Source organism: Gorilla gorilla, chromosome 8 (genome assembly GCF_029281585.2).
Source record: "Gorilla gorilla gorilla isolate KB3781 chromosome 8, NHGRI_mGorGor1-v2.1_pri, whole genome shotgun sequence".
Taxonomy (NCBI): Eukaryota; Metazoa; Chordata; class Mammalia; order Primates; family Hominidae; genus Gorilla; species Gorilla gorilla.
In genome coordinates, this window is record NC_073232.2 from 15,586,287 (window position 1) to 15,611,631 (window position 25,345).

The window sequence follows — 25,345 nt, forward strand, 5'->3', positions numbered from 1 at the left end:
CCAGATTTTGTGTCTTTCCTGGCAAACAACTTGTGACCACAGTGATGGCTCCAGCAGAATGGAAAAGACCCTTTACCTCACATCTCAGAAGTAAAGATGCTGATTATTTGACATCGCCATTGCAATCTCAAAACAGTGTAAAGCATTTGCTAAAAAGAGTCACTTTCTGAGAAATGACTCAGAATTCAACTTACGTACTAGCAGAACTTATTGCCCATAAAAGGAAAGGCCACACTTTTTGTGAAAACTTAATAATCCCTAGGATGTAAAATTATACTGAGTTAAATCCTAGGCCCATTTTTAGTATAAGAAATTGGAAAAAAAAATCCACTCTCAAATGGTAAGACAAATTGAGATATTGCTGAAAAGCCTCTTGACCCTGAAAAGGTTCTGAATAATGAACTCATAAAAGCAGCAGCAGCATCTAACTTGACACCAGTCATGTCATTTGTAAGTAAGGTTGGTAAATAGTAATGAAATTCAAGCAATATTTTCAGCTATGAAGAGCTGCTCAAACCAAGCAAAGGCCAAGATCTACTTTAAATTTTGTCTACGTATCTTTAAACAAGGCATCTGTCTTGTGGGCATTGTGTTGGCATCTGTACCGGTAACACCTCATCCAGGGTTGGCTTGATAAGAGGCTTCACATTTTTTGTAGAATAAGAAAAAACCTGGCATTGTCACAACACACTGATTTGTTCACGCAGTAGTGCTTGGGGTCAAAAACTCTTGGAATGACCAGGCAGAGTGGCTCACACCTGTAATCTCTGCACTTTGGGAGGTCAAGGTGGGCAGATCACTTGAGATAAGGAGTTCAAGACCAGCCTGGCCGATAGGGTGAAACCCCATCTCTTTTTTTTTTTTTTTAATTATACTTTAAGTTCTAGGGTATATGTGCACAATGTGCAGGTTTGTTACATATGTATACATGTGCCATGTTGGTGTGCTGCACCCATTAACTCGTCATTTACATTAGATATATCTTCTAATGTTATCCCTCCCCCCTCCCTCACCCCACGACAGGCCCCGGTGTGTGATGTTCCCCATCCCGTGTCCAAGTGTTCTCTTTGTTCAATTCCCACCTATGAGTGAGAATATGCGGTGTTTGGTTTTCTGTCCTTGCGATAGTTTGCTCAGAATTTTTTAAACCCCATCTCTACTAAAAATACAAAAATTAGACAGGTGTGGTGGTGGGCACCTATAGTCCCAGGTACTTGGGAGGCTGAGGCACTAGAATCACTTGAACCCAGGAGGCGGAGGTTGGGGTGAGTTGAGATTTCGCCACTGCACTCCAGCCTGGACAACAGAGTGAGACTCTGTCTCAAAAAAAAAAAAAAAAAAAGAAAAGAAAAGAAAGTAACAAAAGGTTTGAATGCTCCTGCAAATACAGTTAAACAGGGATAAGTTCAACTGAGATTTTTAAAATTTTGTGAAAAGTCAGATAAAGAGACATCATCTTCTCCTCCAAACAGAAATGTCATGACTGTGCTTGAGGGATACTTTCAAGATGACACAAAACCAGGTTTTTGGAGTGCTTTGAAGATGGAGAATGGCTTATTAACACTAGTCACATTGGCAGATGTTTTTCATAACATCAACCAGTTGAATAAGCCTCTGCACAGCCCTGGAGAAAATGTTTTCACCAAAAATGTCAAGAGTTTTTGGATTTAAAAGAAAACTAAAGTTTTGGAAAAAACCATGAGGCAAAAGAAATCCTTGAGATGTTTCCATTGTTGCTTGGGCCTGGGACCATCAGTAAGTCTCAATTCTTATTGAGCAGAACCTGGCAGCACTGTAGAATGAAACTGAACCATACTTACCCTCTCTTTAAACACAAGTGCATGACCAGGTGAGGGAGCGTTTTGTTGAATCTTTGACTCAGTCTGAGAACAGAGTCTGAAGAGAAGAGGAAGAATCCTGCACCCCATGCAACCCCAGACTCTCTAGATGGGACTCACATATCACTCCGGAGGTGAGTCCTGGGTTTCTGGGTAAGACAGTTCTCTGTCAGCCTCAGGGAAACGATGAGCACTTCACTGCAGTTGCAACTTCCTGCACATAGGAACAAATTTTCTGTTATTTAATAAACACCAAGAGCAAGGGAAAAAGTTGTAGCCCTTCAGTTGACAATGACATCTGTGTGTACCTCAAGTTTGACTCAGAATTGAATTTTTAGGCAGCACATGTGTCACATTAAAGAAGGTCAAGTTGATCACCAATGACCAATGGTTTAATCAGTCACGGCTTCGTAAAAACTAAAAAGGACAGAATTCAGAGGGCTTGCAGTTAGTGGAACACGTGGAGGGCCCTGGAGGGTGTCATGCCCAGGACATGAAAGCTCTGTACCCCGTCCCACGTATCTCACCATATGCATCTCTTCATCTGTGTCCTTTGCAACATTCTTTAGAATAAACCAGTAAACGTGTTTCCCTGAGTCCCGTGGGCTGCTCTTGCAAATTAATCAAACCCAGGGAGAGTCGTGGAAACCCTGACTTGATGCCAGTTGGTCAGAGTTCAGGAGGCTTGGACTTGCAACTAGGAGGAAGGAGGGGGTTGGGGACTGAGCCTTCAACCAATGAGATTGGTCACTATCTCCAGGTAGATAGAGTTGGAATTCAGTTGGAGGACACCCAGCTGGTGTCCACTGCTTGGTGGTGAGAAGAAACTCCCACACCTTTGGTCACAGAAGTCTTCTGTGTTTATTGTTCTAGTGTGAGAACAGAGGAGAAGCCTAGTTTGGGTGAGTTTTTCCTGAAGCAAAAGGGAAGAGCTTAATTTCAAAAGGTAAGTTAGTTATATTTTTCTCTAGGAAACAATTGATTGCTTAAAAAGATATGATTAGGCCGGGCGCAGTGGCTCATATCTGTAATCCCAGCACTTTGGGAGGCCAAGGCGGGCAGAACACCTCAGGTCAGGAGTTTGAGACTAGCCTGGCTAACATGGCGAAACCCCGCCTCTACTAAAAATACAAAAATTAGCTGGGCATGGTGGTGAGCGCCTGTAATCCCAGCTACTCGGGAGGCTGAAGCAGGAGAATCGCTTTAACCCAGGAGGCGGAGGTTGCAGTGAGTCGAGATCATGCCACTGCACTCCAGCTTGGGCAACAGAGCAAGACTCCATCTCAAAAAAAAAAAAAAAAAAAGACATGATTAGTTTTAAACAAGGGAAACAAATTCCACTTGCATGTACTATATGTCACACATCTTTAACCTTTTGTATCCTGAACATCATTTAAAACTTCCCTCCAGATTAGAAAGTTGAAGTCTGCTCATGGGGGCCTTCAGTTGCTGTCTTAGAAATTCACTCTCAGGGTGTCAGAAAGTCCATCCTCCATAGGCATTTACAACAAGGAATTTGATTCCTTCTATCCCTGGTCAACTCCAGGCTTTTTAAAAAAGTAGCTTAATAAATATTAAGAGTGCATTTTTCTTTGTGAAGTTTGACACTCATTAATTAACACAATTGTTGGAAATGGGAATTTTTTTTTTTTTTTTGATGGAGTCTCACTCTGTCAACCAGGCTGGAGTGCAGTGGCATGATCTCGGCTCACTGCAACCTCTGCCTCCTGGGTTCAAGCGATTCTCCTGCCTCAGCCTCCTGAGTAGCTGGGACTACAGGCGCGCACCACCATGCCTAGCTAATTTTTGTATTTTTAGTAGAGGCGGGGTTTCACCATGTTAATCAGGCTGGTCTCGAACTGCTGACCTCGTGATCTACCCTCCTCGGCCTCCCAAAGTGCTGAGATTACAAAGATTAGTGGTAGTAAAGCGGTATGGGTGGCCTAAAATGTTTTAGAGACATTACTTACACTTAGAATAGCAAATTACATCCCTATCTGGGCCTGTGTTTAGAATGAGTCAGACGGTTTTTTGTTGCCTGGTGACAGGCGTTGGGGTCACAGAGTCCTCTTTCTGCAATGTTGTGTATGTCCCAGAGAGTCTCTGGCAAGAAGTGGACAGATCTCTAAAAGGTCAGGGAGCTCAGACTTCATGAAGCCTGCAGAACCCTCCCCATCTGCCTGCTAATAAACGATTACGTATAAAAATGTCTAAATACATGGTGGTGTTGAATCTGTGACTTGGTTTTATTGTAACCAGGTGGCAGGAAAGTAGCCAACCCTCACTCACATAGAACTTTCCACACTACTGTTTTCTCTTCCAAAATAACCGACAATTTTTCATGGTCAAGTACAAGTGGAAATGGCTGTCGGTTTGCAACAGCCAGGTTTACCAATGGATGGTGTTTTGCCAGGGGGTGGGACCTAGAATGAAAGAGGCAAGAAATCTGAAGGATGGGCAATGGGAGTGGCTGCACTATAGATCTGTAGAATATTCATCCTCCTAAACTGAATTAGGAGGAATGTAGTCATGGGGGTGGTTAAATGATGAGAAAATATGATGGAGTCTACTGATTGACATGAAGGAAGACTTTTTGCCATGTTCTTTTTAATGTTTTTCTTTTTCTCCTCTAAAAATAAGATTTCAGTAGTGTGACCACAAATTAAACCTTAATGACACCCTAAGTAAAGAAGAGACTGGCCCCTCAGGGAATCCTTTATTATTTGGTATGGTAACTTGCTTCTTGATTTTACAAATATGAATTCTCTTGAAGAGAAATTTTGATCTAAGGCCAACTTTTCCCTTAATGGTTCCTTTGTGTCCATGAAGAGATGGTAAATGCATACAAAGTTATTAGCAGCACTTTTCATAAAATAAAATTTAACACAGAAATTTGCTGCAAAATTAACTGCCAAAAGTTTTATATAGAAATGAATTTCGGGTTAACCACTATTTTATTTTACATTGAACATGAAAATTCACAGAACTTATTGACTTTATTATTCCACCGTGTTCTTTCAACATAATTTGCTAGTCTATTAAACTCTTGCCCAGGAAAATAAACCTGAAAATAACCTTATTGCTCATTTCAGGAATATCTTGAAAGACCCATCAACTCACCATTAGAAAACATGAAACGACAGATTATATCCTAAGATTGTGTGAACCTCTTACCTGGAAACCCATACAATTGCTTTATCTACCAATCCTAAACTATTATATCTTGATCTTTACTCAATCCTAATTACACACCCACATTGAAAGACCTATCTTAATTCAGACTTCAAAATCTTGCAAACGTCCAAGTCCCTCCTTTGAAATGCTACTAAGACTGCAGTAAGAATACGTGTAAGTATAAACATATCTATATTAGCTTTTTTAAAAACAACAGTGTCATTATCCTTTTTGTGAAACCATATGCTAACATTTATTGAGCATTAATAAGCACTGGGGCTGAGCACCTTCTCACACTGAGTTCTCAAGACAACAGTGTATGAAAGGTACTATTATTATTCCCACTTTACAGAATGGGAAAATGAGGCTTAAAAACATTAAATGCAGTAATTTCCCTATGGTTGCACAAGTAGGAAGGAGAGGGGGCCAGGAGCCCTGGTCGTTTACCCTCAGAGTCCACCTTTTGAACCAATGTTAATCTTCTTTCCAATTCTTTTAGATAAGAATGGTTCTTAATCATGTGCTGCATGTTTCACTGAGTTTTCTTCTTATCTCCTCTTCTAATCGAAACCAGAAGACCCAATATAATATCTAGTGTTCTCACCCAGCCCACATGCTCAATGCTGTAAAGCTGAAAATGGATCCAATGCTGTCGCAGAGAGGCAGAGAGTGAATTCCCAAGAGTTATGAGTCATCCATTCCCCTTTCAGAGCATGCAGTGACTGAGAGGAAGAGAGATACTAACACTTGAAGTAATCCAGTCTATCAATAGGGGATGGACTGCTTTGATTTAAAGCGATTTACAAAAGGATTTGGATACCTCATCTCTCCTGTTTCGCCAAGGTCTTGACTCATCGCTGCAGGTTGTATAATTAGTCTCATTAATCTAGCAAATGATGGCAAAATGCTTGGTAATGATGTCTAACTGGGGCCTTTCCAAGGAACCTTTGTTGTTTAATTAGGAGATAATGGATGATCTTGTAGAGAGACCAGGGTTATAAAAGGCAGTAGCATGTCAATGTGCTCATGCCTAGTTCAATACAATGGTTTTTAAGCCAAGTATTCAAATAAATTGACATTATGTAGGTACATGAATTTAAAAGGTCATTATTCACTAACTATATTTTAACATATGCTTAGAGCAACCCATTACTGCTGGGGATAATAAACGGTGCCCAGATGAACAACCACATTGCATACAAAGGATGGTGTCTGAGATCACTACTGGGCCCAACTTAGCCACCATCTTTCCATATAGAATCATAGGTTTGGAAGTTTATCCCTTCTATGGATGAAGCACCAAACTATTAAACTGCAAAACCATTCTGTATTTATTCTTTCTAGCTGCAGTTCCCTTGACAATAAATGAAGAGTTTGTCCTCTGATTATGTTTGATTTGTTCTCTTATTTACCCCAAAAGATTATATTAAAATTTATATTTCAGTTTGGATGGTTTCAGTTGTAAGTAACCGAAAAGCAAACTCAGACTGTCTTAAACAAAAAGGGAGATCTAGTGGCTAGAGGCAGAGCAGGCCTAGCTCTTGAATCAGAGTCCTGGTTTTAGTCTTTGATGTTTCTCTCCACCCTGCCCTTCTCTGACACTCAAATTTCATGGGTGCTACACGTAGAGGGAGGGTAGCATGGAAGTTGTGGAGATAACTACTATGTCTTCTTATGTGTCCACGAGTAACCTCATCACCACGTTGGGAGAATCTACATACGATACTTTTTGGGAGAAACTGAGCTCCAGAGCTGCTTGGTCAATCTCCCTGTAACCGAATCACAGGTTCACTTGATCACCACCTGCAGAGTCCAATCAACAAGAGCAAGGTCTGGTATAAAGAAAGTGACATTTTATTCTAAAGCTAGCTTATGGGAAGAAGTCCAGGCTTCCTGCCTTAAGGGTACTGCTTCAATTTTGGAGGAGAAAGTGGGCACTTTTAAAAGGAGGCCTGGCATGAGCGGCATGCAGGGGAGGGAGTGAGCAGCTGGGGGTCCATGGGACTTGCCTCGGTGCTTTATCTACTGCTCAAGCCGGCACCATCACAGGCAGAACCAGGATGCAAAGCAGACTTGTCTCAAGATATGCTCCAGGTGGGAGAGAGTTTCATGCCGGGAATACTTTGGGTTGTAAATTGACTGTTGTTTCTTGAGGCATCTCCTTGGGGAGAGTTTTCTGCCCTGGAGCCTCTAAGTAAGTATACAGTTAGATAAGCTTGCCTTGTAAAGAACATCTGGAGAAGGCAGAATGTTATAATTGCATTTCTAAAGAGCTAAGTAGGAAGTGGGGAGATGGGAAAAGGAGAAAAGAGAAAAGAAGAAAATAATAATGAAAAAATAACGCGTTCTCTTTGTCTTAATAAATGGGGATACTTGGTTACATTCCCGCTGACAAAGACTCTCTTCTTGATTAAGCTAAGGCTCCTCTGAGCCATCTTCTCAACTAGGCCTTAACCTTGGCCCATGAGGATGGCTGACTCTCAGCACAGACAATTTTTTCTACCCATTCCCACACTAAGAGGCACAAACAAACACTATCATTGTAACTGAACTCAGATCTGGTCTACTCATTGCTTGAAAGCCAAAAACTCAAGAGAGCTTTGGTGAAAAGAAAGTTCGCTTCATTCAAGAAGCCGGCAAACCAGAGGAGGGAGTGAACTAGCACTCAGAGACCACCTCTCGGAGCTTTGCTTCTGGATCTTGATCCGGGGGGGGGTTAAGGGAAATTAGGGGAAATGATGACCAAAACATTTCTGTGAAATGTGCACAATCACAGGCAGCCAGTTAATCATTGCTTTCTTCATCAGTGTTTCGTGAGCTTCTACAGGTTCGTCAGCCCATTCTTAGAGCTGTTGGTTGGCAAATTTTCTTTTATCTCTGTTGAAGATCTTGTTTTCCTGTAGCTGTTTTTAGTAAATAATGCACAAACTCAAGCGAAGCAATAATTGCATTCAAGCAAGCTTTTCTCTAACAAGGAGTCAGCACTGTCACAGCACAGTTCCTAATAGCTCAAGGATGCACTCCTGGGATGAGGACTCCAGGCTCCTTAAGTTCCTGCCTGGGAAAACTCAAGGCTGCCAGAATGATTTACTTTTTGTTCCAGCCAACCCCTGAAGATAGGGCACCTGCCTTCTAGTCTCCATGGGAGGACAGAAGCCTAACTGGATAATCGCCAGTTAACAAACACAGATGGACTAATCACGTAAACCAACCACCTCCTTCCCGCTTTTTTAAGTTTCTGCTTCCCTGACTCCACTGAGCCTGTGTTCCATCCCTACTCCTACTTTCTGATTCTTTCCTTGAAACACCCAGTCACCTGTGCACAGAACAAAAGATGAACTCAGTTTATGCTGGACACTTCCCTTTGCAATAGACTGAATAAAATCTGTTCTCATTAACTTTAACTAGCGTCCAGCATTGGCACCATGTTCTTTAAGAATGACTTCCAAGTCCCTACTCCTTCCCAGCCCTCTTCATTGTAGTTTGTGTTTGTAGAACACAGAGTTAAAGTAAGACCTGTTATTGTTATGGACCACAGGTTCTAAGCTCCCATGCAATAGAAATTGACACGAAGCCAAGCAAGTTTCCCAGAAAAGGCTTTGAGGGCTTATGCTTGAGCAAGAGGGAGACAGCACAGGATGAAGGATTCCCTGGCTGGCTCCCTGGGAAGAGCTGCTTGGGATCTTTTATTTGGGGGAAGAAAAGGGGTCGACGTTAAATAAAAGGTATGTAAACATGATTTGGAAGGAATTTCAGCCATGCAAGGGCAGTGTAGAGACATACTTTTTCATATTTCACATGGCAGATAAGCCTCTCATTGGGCAGGGATTTTAGTATTATAATGAGGCAAGGGTCCGGATTGGTCATTCTCATGGTCCTGTGCACATGCAGGGGACAGGGTTAACTCCCGTGAGTAAGATTTATAGTGGAATGCTCCTGATGTTAGCTTCTTCACGCAGTTTGCAAGATCTGATCAGTGGGGGTGGCGCCAGCTGGCGGGTGCTGCAAGCTCTGGCGGTCAGCAGACATGTATAGAAAAATATATTAGGGTGGGCTGAGTAACAGGTGGGCTACGCTGTCTCATTACTTTGTACTTAGAAGAACTGCTGAAATCTTCCATGTACCAATACCTTGAAAAAGTAGCTGGCTATGGCTTAGAGATGTAACTTGAAATTGTTTTTATAGGTGACAACTTTGTGGTTGTGAATAAATACCTATACCAATGTATAATGTAGCAAATTTTGTAATTTAAAAATTACTCAAAAGTCTTTCACGTCCTGTATGTCTGGCTTATGGGTTTACTTTCAGATGACTAAATCCCATTGAGATAAATCTCCTGAGGTTTTCCTGGAGTTGGAAGAATCCATCTATTTTGCTAGAGAAGCAAAGAGGTAAAACTCTTTTCCTTCAAAAGGCTTTGGGGAGTTGTAATGTCTAAGATACCCAAGGAATCCCAAGGCAGATGTGTTATGAAATGCTAGCATCAATTAAGTAATTCATTTATTCCATCGATGACCCTCAGTCACAGGCCACCGAAACACCCCTATAGTTAAAAGTTGGGCTTATTACTTATTGCAGCAAGAGAGAACACACACCACGGAGGAAATGGGGTGGCCCCGTAAGAGGTGTTGAAAACAAACAATGATAGGATTTAGGCTTTGACTGGGTGAGCTGGGAGGGGGCTCTAAGGAAGTAGAGGTTTCTCTAGAATGGATTATGCCTATGATCTCAGTCAATCTTCTGTATGCAGAGGAGAGACTAAAATGAGGATAAAGCTGCAATTGGCAAAGAAGTAGCAGTCACTCATGTTAGTCTAGAGAGGGGATGTTTGACATTTGTGGGTGGCACAGTGGCCTTGCTTTTCTTTGTGTTTAGATGAAATTATGAAGTTATGAAAATTATAATTTATAAATAAAATTATAAAATTATGAAGTTATGAAATTATAAATGGTGCCCAGATGAACAACCACACTGAGTACAAAGGATGGTGTCTGAGATCACTGAAGTGGGCCTGCTTCATTTCATTTGACAGTGGCCTCAGAGTAAGCTTCGTTGAGGTTGGTGTTCTGTGTGACTGTCGATGTCTGGTGGGAGAATAACATGGCCTGGCTGTGGGATCCAGGCCGGCTTCTGAATGCGAAGGGCTGCTGCTTTCTCTTTCCTCATCCATTCTACGTCGCTAAAGCGCCCACTGAGTGCTGGGATTGCACAGTAGAAATGGTTTCTGTCTTTAAGGGATCTACAATGAGTGTTAAAAGCAGATGAAAAATAGACAATGGGCAATTAATTAGTCAACAAATATGAACCAAGTGCCCCATAGGGCAGGTTCTGTTGTGGACATGGGAAATATGAAGGAAAGCACAGACAGAGACCCTCTGCCCTCACGGAGTCCTCATTCTAGCAGAAAGAGACAAGCAATAAACAAAGCAAAGAAGTATGTTATCCATTGCTTTTGAGGGTAATTATGGGGAAAAGAAAAAGCAGAGTTAGAGGAATGACACCCGTAAGAGGGAATGGCAAGGGTTGCAACATTAAACTGGGTGGCAGAGGGGGTATGCTATGATGAGTGCATACGGAACCATTATATGGAGGAAATACACAACCGCTCAGGCATAATTTTTTATCCATTTTTTTGATAACTTATAAACCAGGGAAAAATAAGATATGCACTGTTTTATTTACTATATACAAGAAATCAGGTTTAGGTATGTTGAATCAATGCAACTTTACAGAAATAGTACGTACATTCTTTATGGAAACAAAATAATTTGAAGTATGTTTTCCCACTTAACATCCTGCAAAATTTTGAAACGGTGATCACTGCTTTTTATACTGCAGAAAAGGAGGAAGCTATGTAATTGGTCTGTATTTGTTTATTTACTGTAACTTTAATTGATTGTTATGTTTTTCTGCCACAGATGCTGGACTGTGACATGAACGTGGCCATTTCCACTGTCACCAAGCTCCCCTAGGTCTCCATCAGCTTCAGTGCACTGGGCTCTTTCACTTCTCAGAGATGCTCATTTCTGCATCTCCTGTCAGTTCTCGCTTTTTTTTTTTTTTATTTTTTTGAGATGGAATCTCACTCTGTCGCCCAGGCTGGAGTGCAGTGGCATGATCTTGGCTCACTGCAATCTTCACCTCCCAGGTTCAAGTGATTCTCCTGCCTCAGCCTTTCAAGTAGCTGGGATTACAGGCATGCACCACCATGCCTGGCTACTTTTTGTATTTTTAGTAGAGATGAGGTTTCACCACGTTGGCCAGGCTGGTCTCGAACTCCTGACCTTAAGTGATCTGCCTGCCTTGGCTTCCCAAAGTGCTGGGATTACAGGCATAAGCCACTGTACCCGGCCTCCTGTCAGTTCTCTTAAAATAGCTGAGTGATCTTTCCTTCCCGTTCATCTGCTATCTGTCTGCTGGCTCTTTCTTGCCAATAAAGACTCATTTTCTCTTATCTAGACTTCTCTGGCATGAGGAATGAGCCAATTTAATGTATGTCTTAGGTGGGAGTGTGGTGAGTTGTGGAAGGGAGGTTTGGGGAGCTGGATTCTCTGTGGAAACGTGTAGCAAGGAGAAAGGTCACTGGGGAGATTATCATCTGCAAGGTAGGAGAGGCTGTTCTATTGTCATTCACATGTCATCAGCCCAGTTATTAATACTTTCCTTCCTCTACCCCCTTGTCGTTGTTAAGGAGTTCCTTGGAAAAAACAAGTACTTTCCCTCCCCTGGTTGGTGTCTCTGTCTTCAAGATACTGCCTATTTTTTTGAGGTTTCAACACAAACAGATCTAGTCATGGCAAAATGGTGACATTAATTCTGACTTCCCAGCTTCAACACTCTTCCCCTAAGAGGCAGAGAATCCTAGCACAGTAAGGGGTCTTAATGTTCTGGTCAACCCTTCTTGCCCACACTAGTCATGGAAGTCTTCGTTGAAATGCCCCCAGTGAAAGGAGGTTCATTTCCACCCAAGGTAGCTCATTCAATTTTGCCACAACTCTGTGTGTGTGCGCGTGTGTGTAAATGTGTGGGTGCATGTGTGTATGTGTGTGTGGGTCCATGTGTGTGTGGCTTCCTCCACCCATTAATTGTAATTCTAGCTGTTGGGGCCATGAAGAAAAATGCAACAACTCTTCTGGGCAGGAGGCTTTTAGATGACTGAGTACTCTTTTGACATGTTTCTTTATTTCTTTACCATCAATCTCTTTCCTCCAGGATTAGCATAATCAGTTCTTGTTTTTTTTGTTTTTTTTTATTTCTCTGAGATGGACTCTTGGTTTATCAACCAGGCTGGAGTGCCGTGGTGTGATCTCGGCTCACTGCAACCTCTGCCTCCCAAGATCAAGCGATTCTCCTGCCTCAGCCTCCCAAGTAGGTGGGATTACAGGCATGTGCCACCACGCCTGGTTAATTTTTGTATTTTTATTAGAGATGGGGTTTCACCTCATTGGCCAGGCTAATCTTGAACTCCTGACTTCAAGTGATCTGCCCACCTCAGCCTCCCAAAGTGCTGGGATTACAGGCGTGAGCCACCACACCTGGCCATTGCTTTTGTCTTCTTGCAGCTATCAGTGTGTACTGCAATGCTTCATAAATTTGAGTAAAATGCAGATTCCTTAAAATAAATCACAATACTATGCTCTCTCTCTCTCTTCCCCTCTCTTTCTATATATATATGTATATATATATCTGATTACTGACTGAATTAGTTTTTATTATTTAAACCTAAGATTTAAAACCCTTCTGTTCATAGTCCTTAAACATGAAACTTAAAAATTAAGATTAAGTGTAGAATTAGCAATTTAACAGGACAGATTAAAATGTGTTTTACTGAAGCCAAATTATTTTCAATGTGAAGATAATACTACTATCATATAGCATGCATTTACATTGTTTATTGATTCCTTGTTATAACCCAATTCTCCTACCATTTGTTCTATATATAAAATGAGGATACAAAATGTATTGTCTCCTCAAAGGGTTAGTGTGAGACTTGCACGAAATCATGCATATTAAGCACAATGCTTATTGCAGGATAATGGTCAAAAATGGCAGATATTATTACTATAATTGTTATTGCTGGTGCTACGTTATCATTGGTGCTTTGGCTGCTTGCAGATTCAAATGGAATACAATAAAACCTTGCTGACAAACATCTTTCAAGTTTAGGTCTAGTTTCCAGTCCCCATCATGACTTTTAAAATTCGCTCTGAAAATTCCTGGTCATGACTCTTTCTAAATTAAACGGACTTTCAGGTTGCATATTAAAACGTGGGTCACCTTAGGGCAAGCGAGAAAGCCAGGGAGGAGTTATAATGATGTATAAAGGACATTCCATGTTGCATCTTCCTCTACTTCTCTGAAAGAGCTCAAAATTTATGTTCAGAATCAAGAAAATACTACGGACCTGTCTTCAATATCGTGGCTGCCCCAAGATAGATAAAGTTTTGATTTTCTTTGTCTTTGAATGTAATACATGGTAGTTCCTTGAAGGTTAATGAACTGCTCACAGAGTTTTGGTGTAATAAATCTTTACACAAACTTTCATGTGTGTCCATGTGAAGAGACCACCAAACAGGCGTTGTGTGAGCAACATGGCTGTTTATTTCACCTGGGTGCAGGCGGGCTGAGTCCGAAAAGAGAGTCAGGGAAGGGAGATAGGGGTGGGGCCATTTTATAGGATTTGGGTAGGTAAAGGAAAATTACAGTCAAAGGGGGTTTGTTCTCTGGCGGGCATGAGTGGGGGTTGCAAGGTGCTCAGTGGGGGTGCTTTTTGAGCCAAGATGAGCTAGGAAAAGGACTTTCACAAGGTAATGTCATCACTTAAGGCAAGGATCGGCCATTTACAATTCTTCTGTGGTGGAATGTCCTCAGTTAAGGTGGGGCAGGGCATATTCACTTCTTTTGTGATTCTTCAGTTACTTCAGGCCATCTGTGCATATACGTGCAAGTCACAGGGGATGTGATGGCTTGGATTGGGCTCAGAGGCCTGACATTCCTGCCTTCTGATACTAATAAGAAAAACAAAACAAAATAGTGTTGAAGTGTTGGGGCAGCGAAATTTTTTGGGGGGTGGTATGGAGAGAGAATGGGCGATGTTTCTGAGGGCTGCTTCAAGCGGGATTAGGGGCGGCGTGGGAACCTAGAGTGGGAGAGATTAAGCTGAAGGGAGGTCTTGTGGTAAGGGGTGATATTGTGGGGATGTTAGAAGAAATGTTTGTCGTATAGAATGATTGGTGATGGCCTGGATACGGTTTTGGATGAATTGAGAAACTAAATGGAATAACAGAAGGAGAAAAACAGGTATAAAAGGTCTAAGAATTGGGATGACTCAGGATATCTGATTAGAGGGTGCCTAAGGAGATTCAGCATAGTCCTGCCAGCAAAGATTATTTATTTACTTCAAGAGTTAAGAGTGGCAGTTTGGGGATAGCACCAGGAGATATCAGCTGTGATGGCTTGGAAAAACAGTGTAAACCGGCACTGTAAACAAGAGCAGGGCATGTATGAGTAGTTGAGAATGGTGAATAGGAGTATGACTAGTCAGAAGACAGTAGGGATGACAAGTTTTTTGAGGCACAGTCCAAGTTGGTCTGGTGTCTGGAATTAGACTGGGGCCTAATAAAAAGGAGCATCTATACAACAGCTTAAATGGGCTGTACCCTGTAGCATTCTAAGGACAGGCCTGAATTCTGAGAAGGGAAAGTGGTAAAAGTATTGTCCAGTCCTTTTTAAGTTGGTGGCTGAGCTTGGTGAGGTGTGTTTTTACAAGACCTTTAGTCCGTTCTACTTTTCTTGAAGACGGAGGACTGTAAGGGATATAAAGGTTTCACTGAATACTAAGAGCCTGAAAAACTGCTTGGCTGATTTGACTAATGAAGGCTCATCTGTTATCAGACTGTGTTGAGGTGGGAAGGCTAAACTGAGGAATTCTGTCTAACAGAATGGAAGAAATGACTGTGGTGGCCTTCTCAGACCCTGTAGGAAAGGCCTGTACCTATCCACTGAAAGTGGCTACCTAGACCAAGAGATATGTTAGTTTTCTGACTCAGGGCATGTTGAGTAAAGCTAATTTGCCAGTCCTGGGTGGGGGCAAATCCTTGAGGTTGATGTGTAGGGAAGGGAGGGGGCCTGAATAATCCCTGAGGAGTAGTAGAATAGCAGATGGAACACTGAGAAGTTATTTCCTTGAGGATAGATTTCCACGATGGAAAGGAAATGAGAGGTTCTAAGAGGCGGGCTAGTGGCTTGTACTATAGCATAGCCTGCCTTTGCTGGTGTATGGCGATTAGGCCTGGTGGAACCGCAATCAATAAATCAAGCATGATCAGGGTGAGGAACAAGAAAGAAGGAAATTTGGGGAAATGGGGTGAATGTCAGGTGGATCAGAGAGATACAATCATGGGGGTCAGGTGTGGTATTAGGAATAATGTGGGAGGCCGGATTGAAGTCTGGGCCAGGAACAACGGTAATTGTGGGAGACTCAACAAAGAGTGAGTATAGCTGAAGGAGCCGGGAAGCAGAAAGTATATGCATCAGGTATGAGGAAGAAAATAGATTTTGGAAGTTAGGAGAACTGTAGAGAATGAGTTGAGCACAGTTTGTGATTTTGAGGGCCTCTAAAAGTACTAAAGCAGCGGCAGCCGCTGCACGCAGACATGAGGGCTAGGCTAAAACAGTAAGGTCAAGTTGTTTGGACAGAAAACCTACAGGGTGTTGTCCTGGCTCTTGTGTAAGAATTATGACTGCGCTAACCATGCCTAGGACGGAAAAGAGTTGTTGTTTTGTAGAAAGTGCTTGGGTTTGAGAGATCAGTCGGACATGATTGGCAGGGAGAGCACGTGTGTTTTTATGAGAATTATGCAGAGATAGGTAACAGATGAGGAAGAAATTTGGGCTTGATTGAAGTAATGGGGGATGTCTGTGAAGCTCTGCGGCAGTACAGCCTAGGTAATTTGCTGAGCTTGATGGGTGTCAGGGTCAGTCCAAGTGAAAGCAAAGAGAGGCTGGGATGAAGGGTGCAAAGGAATAGTAAAGAAAGCATGTTTGAGATACAGAACAGAATAATGGGTTGTAGAGGCAGGTATTGAGGATAGGAGAGCATATGGGTTTGGCGCCACGGGGTGGATAGGCAAAACAATTTGGTTGATAAGGTGCAGATCTTGAACTAACCTGTTAGGCTTGTCTGGTTCTAGGACAGGTAAAATGGGGGAATTGTAAGGAGAGTTTATAGGCTTTGAAAGGCCATGCTGTAGCAGGTGAGTGATAACAGGCTTTAATCTTTTTAAAGCGGGCTGTGGGATGGGATATTGGCATTGAGTGGGGTAAGGGTGATTAGGTTTTAATGAGATGGTAAGGGGTGCATGACCGGTCGTCAAGGAGGGAGTAGAGGTATCTTATACTTGTGGGTTAAGGTGGGGAGATACAAGAGGAGGACGCAAAGGAGGCTTTGGATTGGGAAGAAGGGCGGCAATGAGACATAGCTGTAGTCCAGGAATAGTCAGGGAAGCAGATAATTTAGTTAAAGTGTCTCAGCCTAATAAGGGAACTGGGCAGGTGGGGATAACTCAAAAGGAGTGCTTAAAAGAGTATTGTCTAAGTTGGCACCAGAGTTGGGGAGTTTTAAGAGGTTTAGAAGCCTGGCCATCAATACCCACAACAGTTATGGAGGCAAGGGAAACAGGCCCTTGAAAAGAAGGTAATGTGGAGTGGGTAGCCTCCGTATTGATTAAGAAGGGGACAGGCTTACCTTCCACTGTGAGAGTTACCGGAAGCTCGGCATCCGTGATGGTCTAGGGGGCTTCCGAGGCGATCAGGCAGTGTCAGTCTTCAGCCGCTAAGCCGAGAAGATCTGGGAAGGAGTCAGAGAGCCTTGGGCCAGAGTTCCAGGGGCTCTGGGAGTGGCTGCCAGGTGAGTTGAACAGTCCGGTTTTTAGTGGGGTCCCACACAGATGGGACACGGCTTAGGGGGGATCCCGGGCTGCGGGCATTCCTTGGCCCAGTGGCCAGATTTCCGGCATGTGTAGCAAGCTCCTGGGGGAGGAGGTTCTGGAGGAACGCCTGGCCGCTGCGGTTCAGGTGTTTGGAAGTTCTTGTGTGCTGGAGATGTGGCTGGGGTTTGTCTCACAGTGGAGGCAAGGAATTGCAACTTTTTCTATTATTGTACACCTTGAAGGCGAGGTTCATTAAATCCTGTTGTGGGGTTTGAGGGCCGGAATTTAATTTTTGGAGTTTTATTTAGTGTCGGGAGCAGATTGGGTAATAAAATGTATTTTGAGAATAAGACAGCCTTTTGACCTTTTAGGGTCTAGGGCTGTAAAGTGTCTCAGGGTTGCTGCCAAACAAGTTATGAACTGGGCTGGATTTTTATATTTGATGAAAAAGAGCCTAAACGCTTCTGATTTGGGATAAAGAAAAAGGAGCATTAACCTTGACTATGCCTTTAGCTCCAGCCACCTTTTTAAGAGTAAATTGCTGGGCAGGAGGGGGAGGGCTAGTCAAGGAAAGAAACTGTAAGCTGGACCAGGTGTGAGGAGGGGAGGTGATAAAAAGATTATAGGGTGGAGGAGCAGAGGCTGAGGAAGAATTGGGACCTAGCTCGGCCTGGCGAGGAGCAGCCTGGGGAGGAAGGGAGAGGTCAGATGGGTCTGTAGAAAAGGAAGATTAGAAAGACTCAGCGACGCTTGGGGTTGGTACTGAGGGGACAGGCGGGAGGGAAAGAAGGAAGATTTGGGACGAGTTGCCCTGGGCACAGAGACTAGGAAGGCACTGATGTGTAAAAGAATACCTGGACGTCAGGCACCTCAGACCGTTTGCCTATTTTACGACAAGAATTATTTAGATCTTGCAGGGTGGAAAAATTCAAAGTGCCATTTTCTGGCTATTTGGAACTACTGTCGAGTTTATATTAGGGTCAAGTGGCATTGCAGAAGAAAATAAGGCATTTAGGTTTTAGGTCAGGTGTGAGTTGAAGAGGTTTTAAGTTTTTGAGAACACAGGCCAAGGGAGTAGAAGGAGGAATGGAGGGTGGAAGTTTCCCATAGTGAAGGAAGCAAGCCTAGAGAAAAGAGAGTAGAGAAATGGAGGAAAGGGGTTCGGGGGTTCTTACCTTCCAGAAAAGTGGGAAAAGGGTTGGGGCTCAGAGATAAAAGGTCGGGGCACGGAAATAAGGGATGTGGCGTAGAAATAAGAGGTCGGGGCACGGAAATAAGGGATTGGGGCACAGAGATACGAGGTTGGGGCACGGAAATAAGGGATTGGGGTGCAGAGATATGAGGTTGGGGCACGGAAATAAGGGATTGGGGTGCAGAGATATGAGGTTGGGGCATGGAAATAAGGGATTGGGGCACAGAGATATGAGGTTGGGGTACTTGCCCCTCCTCTAGAAAAGCGGGACTTGCCACTAAGAGTGAAGGAGAAGGGGTTGAGGGGTACTTGCCCCTCCCCCAGAAAAGCGGGACTTGTAGCTAAGGGTGAAGGAGAAGGGGTTGAGGGTTACTTGCCCCTCTCCCAGAAAAGCTGAGAAGGGGTAGAGACAAGGAGAGAAGGGGTTGGGGTACTTGCCCTGTCCCTGGAAAAGCAGAGAAGGGGTAGACGCAAGGAAAGAAGGGGTTGGGGTACTTTCCCTGTCCCCGGAAAAGCAGAGAAGGGGTAGAGACAAGGAGAGAAGGGGTTGGGGTACTTGCCCCTTCCCCAGAAAAGCGGGACTTGCCGCTAAGGGTGAAGGACCAAGGCAGGCATCCCTGCATGGTCTGACACCCTTGAAACATGGGTTAATAATCAGAGAGGCATCCCTACAATGATTAAACACCAACGGAAGGCTGCCTTCCCAGTCCGTGACCGGCGCCAGAGTTTTGGGTCCACGGATAAAACATGTCTCCTTTGTCTCTACCAGAAAATGAAAGGAATTGAAATTAAGAGAAGGGAGAGATTGAAGTGTGGCACCAAGATTGAAAGGAGAAAGAGGTTGAGGGATAGTGAGGGAGGTTGGAGAAGAGAGTAAAAAGAGGCCGCTTACCGGATTTGAAATTGGTGAGATGTTTCTTGGGCTGGTCGGTCTGAGGACCTGAGGTCGTAGGTGGATCTTTCTCATGGAGCGAAGAGCAGTAGGACAGGGGATTGATCTCCCAAGGGAGGTCCCCCGATCCGAGTCACGGCACCAAATTTCATGCGCGTCCGTGTGAAGAGACCACCAAACAGGCTTTGTGTGAGCAACATGGCTGTTTATTTCACCTGGGTGCAGGCGGGCTGAGTCCAAAAATAGAGTCAGCGAAGGGAGATAGGGGTGGGGCCGTTTTATAGGATTTGGGTAGGTAAAGGAAAATTACAGTCAAAGGGGGTTTGTTCTCTGGCGGGCAGGAGTGGGGGTCGCAAGGTGCTCAGTGGGGGTGCTTTTCGAGCCAAGATGAGCTAGGAAAAGGACTTTCACAAGGTAATGTCATCACTTAAGGCAAGGACTGGCCGTTTACACTTATTTTGTGGTAGAATGTCCTCAGTTAAGGTGGGGCAGGGCATATTCACTTCTTTTATGATTCTTCAGTTACTTCAGGTCATCTGGGTATACGTGCAAGTCACAGGGGATGTGATGGCTTGGCTTGGGCTCAGAGGCCTGACACAAACTTCTTTCCATCTATATTGCCATAAAGAGTAGATCTACAATGTTACTGAGTCCTGAAATTATATTACCTTCCTATTGCCATTCACCAAAACTAGAATTGGCAAAAATGTTCATTGTTGTTTTTTAAAATCTCATCAAAAAAGAAGTCATCTCCTTGAATTTATTTGCCTTCTGGATGATCATATTTTGAGTCATAAAGCAATATTAACTCTTATGCTCATGTTTTTACTATAGGGCAATGGAGCGGTTAGACTGGACACCATCTGTGAGTTGGGTTTTTTGTCCAGATTCACACGGGAGCCGCTATGTTGGAGAAGATTTAACTAATGCATAAATATTTGAATCTGTATTATCAACTCAGCTCAGGTAGCAGTTTCCTTTTTTTATTCAGAATACTTATATGGAGACACACTGAAGAACAGACAGACGTTCACATCCCCCATGCACACCCCACAAAACTTTCTGATGTCTAGCTAAAATGAAACTAAAGACCTTGGTTGTTTCAAATCAAGGTCTCTGGTAGTAATTTCCAGTAATTGTTTTAAAATATCTCTTTTAAGTCATGAGAACTGGGGAAGACCTGTTTTGCCCTGGCTCATGCTTTTAGCAGTTACATTTCTCAGCTTTTTATTCAGAAATATCTTGATTTTCAATTTCCAAAGTGGAGATGTAGGCTTCAAGAAGTCTTTTCAGGAGGTACAAGGGCCTGGTAGTATTAAAAGAGTTAATGTCCGGATTCTTGACTCAATTTTCATGTGTCCTTTTCCCCAAAAATGATGTCTGAGAATGCATTTGGGGCAACTTCTCATGCTTTTCTTTTTTTGCCATTTCTCTTCACAATCACCCTTCTCTTATTTTCTCAAAGAAAGGTAGAACTCTCACCCACCTGGGATCCTCACAGGATGCGTTGCTCCAGGCTGCAAAAACCTCCGTGAATTCTCACCCATCTGGTATCTTAACAGGATGCATTGCCCCAGGATGCAAAATCCTCTGTGCCTTCAGTCAAATGGTCCATTGAAAACAGTAGTGTCTGGAGTCGTCCCTTAATCAAGGTGCCATTAATACATGGGAGTGATCCAGTCCAGGCAGGTGAAGCAAGGCATTAGCATGAAGGCAGGCTTGTAGGATATTCTGAACCCAGATACATCATAGACAATGGGTTTGCCACAGGGATGACATTAGAAAAAAAATACTTTACCTTTTTTATCTCCCAATCATGGTCAAATGATCTCACTTTGGAGAGAACATCTGGTGAGAATGAAATAGAGACTGCTAATTCTGAAGTAGGGAACGATTATGAAAACCTCTGCAGGCACAGCACCTTAATCAACTCAGGCAGCAAACTCCTGGCAAAGCCCTCACCTCCATCATCTGCCATCTATCCACCCACTCACCCATCTGTCTTCAAATAGGAGAGTTTTAACATTTGCTAAAAGGCTACATGCATCCCCTCTGCATGTTTGCCATTCTCAGGATTGAGGAGCTGCTGGGTGAAGGACGTCATTCATCCCTGTCTCAGTTTCAGTTGCACGTTTTGCATGATTTTGAGGAAAAGAAAGGAAACAGATCCATAATTATTTTCCAAAGATCACCTCTTTAAGTAAAACATTGGTTTTCTATACTGCCTAACAGGTGATTGCAAATGCAGTAGCTTAAAACGGTGTCCATGAGTCAGGAGTCAAGAGGGCTCAGCTGGGTTCTGTGCTTGGCATCTCACCAGGCTGAAAGGGAGCTGTGGGCCAGGGCTGCTAGTCTCATCTCAGGTGCAGGGTTCTCTTCCAAGCTCACTGGTGGCTAGAGTCGTTTCATTGCAGTTGTATGGCTGAAGTCCCATTTTCCTGATTGCTGTTAACAGGCACTGCTCTTAGCTCCTGGAGGCTGCTGGTAGCTCCCTATGATGTGGTCCCCTCAGGAAGTTCAGAAGATGACCATTTGTTTCCTTCCTTCCAGCCAGCAGGAGCACGGCTACTGTTGCTTCTTTTCTCTATAAGGACCTGCCTGGCTAGATCAGATCCACCCAGGATGTTCTCCCTTATGGTTAACTCAAAGTCAACTGATTTGCTACCCAATCACGGCTGTATCTTCTCACATTCACAGTTCCCATCCACATTCTAGGGAAGGGGGATGACACATGGGGTGGGAATCTTGGAGATGCTATTAGAATTCTCCCTACCACAATCCACCCTCTGGCCCTCAATGATTTATTTATCCCAAATGCAAACTACATCAACATCTCCAAAAGTCGCAAGTCTCATTCTGCTACAGTGTTAGTTCAAAGCCTAAAATCTCATCTACATTTTATCAGCTCAAATCTAAAATCTAAATCAGTACCAAATGGAAATGAGGCTGTTAGGCGTAATCCATTGCGTACAGCTACTGGGGCACCACTTCTCTTCATTTGCTGATATGTGAAACTAAAACTACAAATTATTTGCTCCCAACATACAGTGGTAGGATAGGCATAGAATCACAGCTGCAGACTTTGCGTTCAAAAAATGAGGAAATGAAAGGTAAAAGCCACCTGTTAAAGGCAATTCCAAAATGCATCTGAGCAAATAGAAGTTTCTTGATTAGATTTCAAGATTGCAGAATAATTTTCCCAGGCTCTTGGATCTCCCCCCGGGGCTTGTGATTCCATCCTAGGAATCATCTTTCCTTTTTCATGAAAGGTAGCTCCTGTTTGCAGTTGAGTAGTTTTGTCAGCTTGCTCCCTGACAGAGAATTTTGCGGATTCAATAGCATCTTTTCGTTTCTTACTGTGTCTCTTTCAGCCCAAGCTGGCAGTTTTTCCGCTGGAACAATTTTCTTAAGAAGTCGGTCACGCCTGTAATCCCAGCACTTTGGGAGGTGGAGGCAGGCGGATCACAAGGTCAGGAGATCGAGACCATCCTAGCTAACACGGTGAAACCCCGTCTCTACTAAAAATACAAAAAATTAGCCGGCCGTGTTGGCGGGCGCCTGTAGTCCCAGCTACTGGGGAGGCTGAGGCAGGAGAATGGCGTGAACCCGGGAGGCGGAGCTTGCAGTGAGCCGAGATCGCGCCACTGCACTCCAGCCTGGGCAACAGAGCCAGACGACGTCTCAAAAAAAAAAAAAAAAAAAAAAAAAAAAAAGGTCGGTGGGTCTTTGGTGAATTTCACTGGATGTCACTGTATTTGATAAAAGCCACATCCACAGATCTTTTCAAGGTAATCAGTTCACTCTCTTTGGCTTCTGTGGAAATGGCTGAAGGATACCCTAGTTCTCCCTAGAGGCTCTTTGACGTGATTGACGTATACCTTTACTCTCTTAAAGGGCCGTTTATTTAACTGAATACACTGGCTTTTTGATCTTTCTGAAGTTGATCTATTCAACCGTTGGTAGATGTTTTGGTTATTTCCAGTTTTGGGCTACTATAAAGAAAGCTGCTGTAAATGCTTGTTTACAAGTCTTTGTGTGGGCACATACTTTCATTTCTCTTAGGTAAATATTTAGGAGTGCAATTGCTGGGTAGTAGGGGAAAGACCTTATGGGAAACTGTTAAATTTTTTCCAAAATTGTTTTACCACTTTACATTCCTACCAGCAATGTATGCCGCTTCTGATTGTTCAATATTTTAAATTTTAGCAATTTTAGTGGCTCTATAGTGATATCTCTTAATGATTTTAATTTGCATTTCCCTGATGATGACAACACATTGGGTATTTGTCATGTGCTTATTGACTATTAACACAAATGTAATTGTAAAGTGTCTATTCAAGTTGTTTTGCCCATGTTTTTAATGGGTTGTCTTTTTATTATTAAATTGAAGGGATTCTTTATACATTCTGGATACACGTTCTGTTTTAGATTTAGGTATTGCAAATAGTTTTGCCCAGTCTGTGGCTCACCCTTTCATTTTCTTAACAGTGTTTTTTAATGAGAAATTTTTTGTTTTGATGAAGTGTAGCTAATGAATATTTTCTTTTATAGTTAGTGATTTCTGGATCCTGTCTAATAAATATTTGTCTGCTGGGTCTTGAAGATATTCTCCTATGCTTTTCCTAGAAGTTTTATAGTGTTAATTTTTCCATTTAGGCCTATAATCCACCATGAATTTACTTTACATGCAATGTGAGATATGCATCCAGGTACGTTTTATTCTGTACGTATATGTAACTGTTCCATCTCCAATTACTTAATGACTTACACTTTCCCATTCAGTTGCTTTGGTGTCTCACTTGAAATTAAATTGACCATATGAATTTAGGTCTATTTCTGGACTCTTTATTCTGTTCCATTGATTTTGTTTTCTATATTTATGCCAATACCATGCTAACTTTTCAGTTGTAGCTATATAGAAAGTATTAAAGTAAGGTAGATAGGCTCTTTAGCTTTACTGTTCTTTTTCTAGATTGTTTTGGCAACTGTAAATCCTTTCAATTTCCATATACATCTTAGAATCCGTCAATGCCTACCAAAAATGCTACAATTTTCATAAGGATTGGATGAAATTTATAAATTAATTTGGGGGAAATTGCTTCTTATGAAAACTTAGAAATAATTCTTGTTCCCTTATGTAACGTGTCATTTCTTTCTGCTTTCAAGATTTTCTCTTTGCCTCTAGTTTTTAGAAGTTTGCCTATGATATGCTTAAAGCCAAATGTGTTTTGTTTTTATTCTGTTAGAGATCATTGAGCTTGTTGGGTCTGTAAGATCATGTTTTTCTTGTTGGGTCATGTAAGATCATGTTTTTCACAACCACAGCAAGACAGAAACTAACATTTAAATAATTTTTATTTTAAGATATTTGTGGCAAAGAAAGTTTAGAAGTAAATCTGTGAGCAGAATGACATAGTACAAAGATGTTTTTGCACATACGGAGATTAGAAAAAAACAAATTTAGTCTACGTATCTGATACAAAGTATATTTTATAAGGTAAAAAATAAGTTGATATAAACAAGGTTAGCCAATGACTTTTTAAAGTAAAAGTATTTTCTTTGAATAGGTTATAGTTCTTTTCCTTAGTGTAGCTATTATTTACCTGCATTTCACTCAATAGATTTTGAAGGGATTCAAATCCTTGCTTGGATGCCTTTTCTCTTCTCTTCTGTCTCCTCTCCTCTCCTCTCCTGTCCTCTCCTCCCCTCTCCTCTCCTCTCCTCCCCTCCCCTCCTTTTCTCTTCTCTTCTCTTCTTTCATTATTTTCCTTATCTATAGACCATCCAGAAACTAGCATTTCTAATATAATATAGATGTAAATTTCCAAACTAGAATAAAAATGCAAATTCTAAGGCTAAACATTTCAATGAAGCTTAGCAATGAAGTTAATATATCTTATCTCCAAATTGAGTTTCATAAAATATAGAATTATTTGAAGTATCAGATGTTATTGGACATTATTTGAAGTATTGGACATTAAAAAAAACTCCAAGAATAAGAAAATAAAACTGATTATAAATCAGAAGTGTTGTCCATTTAAATTCGCTGTGACAGACAAAAGAAAAGAAGAATACTAAGGTCAGACGCAGTGGCCCACGCCTGTAATCTTAGTATTTTGGGAGGCCGAGGCAGGTGGATCACCTGAGACCAGGAGTTCGAGAGCAGACTGGCCAACATGGAGAAACCACATCTTTACTAAAAATACAAAAAAGAAAAAAAATTTAGCCGGGCATGGTGGCTGGTGCCTGTAATCCCACCTACTCCTGAGGCTGAGGCAGGACAATTGCCTGAAGCCGGGAGGTGGGGGCTGCAGTGAGC

The 25,345-nt window shown here is 42.5% G+C and overlaps 1 long non-coding RNA gene across 1 annotated transcript; it reads left to right on the forward strand.

The window, feature by feature from the left end:
* Positions 1-2,723: 2,723 nt before the first annotated feature.
* On the forward strand, positions 2,724-23,853 carry LOC129525032 (uncharacterized). Its single transcript, XR_008669051.2, has 6 exons — positions 2,724-2,784; positions 4,931-5,186; positions 5,723-5,875; positions 9,321-9,403; positions 10,931-12,380; positions 22,398-23,853. It is a non-coding gene; the product is annotated as an uncharacterized lncRNA (long non-coding RNA).
* Positions 23,854-25,345: the final 1,492 nt, after the last annotated feature.